Below are 3,692 nucleotides of genomic sequence, written 5' to 3'. Positions count from 1 at the left end.
GACCCCTAATTACACTAAGTTGATGCACATATTTTCTTTTGCATCTTGTCACACTATAGCTATAGTTTTGTTGCAAAAGAATGAGTGATATGAACAACCTATTAATTTCTTTAGTAAGTCACTACAACTAGTTGAGTTGAAAATGAAATAAATGAAAAGAAAGCATATGCTCTAGTAAAAGTTGTAAAATCTTTTAGATGCTACTTGGTACGTGCTATTGTCATCCTATTTGTGCCTAGTGCTGCTATAAAAGATATATTTTCTCAACAAGTAGTGTCAGGAAGAAGATGTAGGTGGATCAAAAAGATCCAAGAATTTAACATTGAGATATAGATAAAAAATTTGGTAAGAGGACAAGGTATAGCTAAAATCATGGCTAGATTTAATTTGGATGTTAACCAGATCAATATGGTAATAAATGACCTTAGATATGATTCATGCGATATGAGCCATTTTGAGTGGTATATCAATTTTATTCACTATCTGCAACACATAGAGGTTCCATCTCACTTAATTGAAAATGAGAAGAGGAGCAAAAAATTGCAAGCCATCAAGTACATAATTTTCAAAGGCAAATTGTGGTGGAGAAATTTTGAAGGGATATTACTGAAAAGTGTTGATCTAGAAAGAGCCCAAGAAATTTTGAATGGTATGCATATTGTAGTGTGTGGGGGACATTATATGGCTAAGACTACTAAGCATAAGGTAATGAGAGCTAGATTCTTGCTAGAGGTTTGCTGGAAAACTAAAAAATTTAGGCAATACTCCTTTAAAGCCAGTCGAGGTTGAAGCACCCTTTCAGCAGTGGGGTATGGATTTCATAGGTGAAATCTCTCCTAGATATACTACTGGCTATTCTTGGATCCTAGTTGCTACTGACTATTTTAAAAAGTGGGTAGAAGCTATTCCCACAAGAAATGCAATAAGTAAAGTTGTCAAAAATTTCTTGCTTAGTAATATTATTTCCAGATTTGGTTGCCCTCAAAGAATTGTGACAGATAATGCCATGTTCTTTAAGTCTAAGGAATTTACAAATTTTTGTGATAAATATGGAATAACTAGATCAACATCTTCCCCATATCATCCACAAGGGAATGGACAAGCTTAATCTACAAATAAGAGCTTGTTAAAGGTCATTTAGAGGACCTTGATGATAATAAGAAGGCATGGGACTCTAAGTTGCAACTTGCAATATGGGTTGACAAAGTGACTATAAAGAAGGCCATTGGAGTAGCTCCATTTGATCTAACATATGGAATCCAGGCTAGGATGCCTCAAAATAAGTTAGTAGGACTCTATAATTACATCTAGTTGCATGATGAAGATATTATAGATGATATGTAAGAAAGGTTGGATGAGCTTGTAGGGTTAACAAAAACCAAAAATGAAGCATCTCTTAAGAATCAAATGCTACAACTACAAGTTAAGACATTATATGATAAAAGGATAGTGAGTAAAAAGTTTTCTAATGGAGATTTAGTCCTAATGTGGAATGTAAGAATTAAGGATAAAGGAAAACATGGTAAGTTCAATCCTATCTAGCTAGGTCCCTATTTATTTGAAAGTGCATGGGGAGAAAATTCTTATATCATGAAGGATTTATCAGATAACATTCTAGAACTACCAGTTCATGGACAGTTCTTGAAGAGATACTTTTCCTAAAAGTATCTATTTTTCCATGAACAATAGTTTTAGGGTTTCTTGTACATTTTTGTAAATTCTTTGCTTTGTTCAGTTTCCTATATATTGTTTTTCTGTGTTTAGTTGCTCTCCTTGTGGTGGTTAGTTTGTAGGGAGTCTAGGTGGTTTGCTTCTCCTAGAAATTTTGAGCCCTCATTTGAATCTGCATAATTCAATCTACTTCTAATGACTCTATGCCCCTAAGAAATCTTGTTCCCTTACGACTCTCACCATCCAATTCTGATGAGATCTACGAAAATTGCTACTTCGCTATGATGAGTTGCGCAACTCTTATGTATAGCAAGGTAGCGAATGCCATGAAACTAAAAATGGTGTCGTAAAATGGAGATATGATGGTTGAAAAATATGTTGCAGCCAAAGTTTCAATTGCATGCATTTTTTTAGAGTTGTCAGAGCAAGAAAAGGAACCCAGTAAAAGGCAAGCAAAAGAAATCATCAGAATAATTATTTTTTCGATGATTCACTACTTTGCTATAAAAAAAACTAAGCATCTCACCATTAGCGACATAGCAAATAGCCAAGAAATATATTACATGATGCCCTCCAAACTTCTTCATGACCATAAAATTTTCCAAGTGGCATGTTGCATAATAACTATTATTATCAAAATCATTTAATAAGAGTGATGGTGACTTGACTTGCCTTTTTTCTTCTGGCATCGAGTTTTTGTTAAGACATTGGAGCTCGCTACTTTGCTATCAAAATATCTAGGCATCTTGCCATTAGCGACATAATGAGTTGCAATGAAATGAACATTTGGTGGGACCTCAAGCAATGTGGAAAGGTGACTAGGATTAAAATATGGTTTTGATATGTCAGTTGTGTAGGATTTCTCATGTCATTAGTATCTTGGACCCATGCCCCATTTATAAAATACATGAGGTATTCTAATCGTCATATCAAGATGGGATCAATGATTCTCACTATCTCACTATAGAAATATGTGCATTGTTTACTCTATGTGACATAGAAAATATGGGACCCACCACATCTTAAGAAGTTCATGCAGTTTCCACACCATCAGATCAAGTTCAAATCTATGGCCATTGCTATCTCGCTATAAGGTGTTGCACAAAGTCTATGTATAGAAAGGTAGTGAATGAGGGAGCCACCACATTTTCTTATGAGTTGTATCAAATGTTTTCCACATGATCAAGCATGATCAATGATTATCACTAGTTCACTATAGCAAGATGCTCAAAAGATAGGTATAGCGAGGTAGCAATTGGATGATATGTGTCCCCAGTCATTAGTGGGTCTAGTCTAAAATGCCAATAAGGAAGAAATTACACACATGGCTAAATTTCATTGGGTTGACTGCCAACATGTCAAGTTGAACATGAGTCATTTTTGCCCACATCCTTAGATACTAGGATTTTTTGAAAATCTATGGTGTAAATTTGAATGTAGAAGGTGGTGCCACTCTATGCATTTATGAAGCTTGAAAGCTTCATGTGCGAAAGGAAAAGGAGTATAATACAAAAGATTTTATCAATCAAATCCAATACAAACAAAGATTTCAAGATTTTCCCTAAGAAAAAGCCATTATTAAGAAGCTTGTGAGATAAACAAGAATGTGAAGCAAATTTCCACTGTTCACGAAGACACTGCAGAGTTATAGAGAGAAATAAGCAAAGAATTAAATAAGTATTTACACTATAACATTTGTAGTTTATTAATACTACAAATTACAATTCAAAATGCCTCCAAAGAAGGGATTTTCTAGTCAAGCAAACTACTTGGACAAGAATGTCCATGATGATTTACTTGAGTCGCTTCCCAATTCCACTACTAAAACTATGCAAGTGAAAGAGCTCACCACATTAAACCATAGGATGAAAATAACAGATGGATTATATGAAAAGGATAATAGGGTTCCTCATGCAAGAACCTCTCAAACAAGTTTAGAATTTTTTTAAAAATGGTTTTCAAAGAAGAACCTTTTTGCTTGACATGCCAATATCTGAAATTTTAAGCTAGGGAAACTGGTA

The sequence above is a fragment of the Cupressus sempervirens genome, chromosome 7, assembly GCF_028749045.1.
Source record: "Cupressus sempervirens isolate cs-2001-9-10 chromosome 7, ASM2874904v1, whole genome shotgun sequence".
Classification (NCBI taxonomy): domain Eukaryota; kingdom Viridiplantae; phylum Streptophyta; class Pinopsida; order Cupressales; family Cupressaceae; genus Cupressus; species Cupressus sempervirens.
This window is presented reverse-complemented; position numbering follows the sequence as displayed.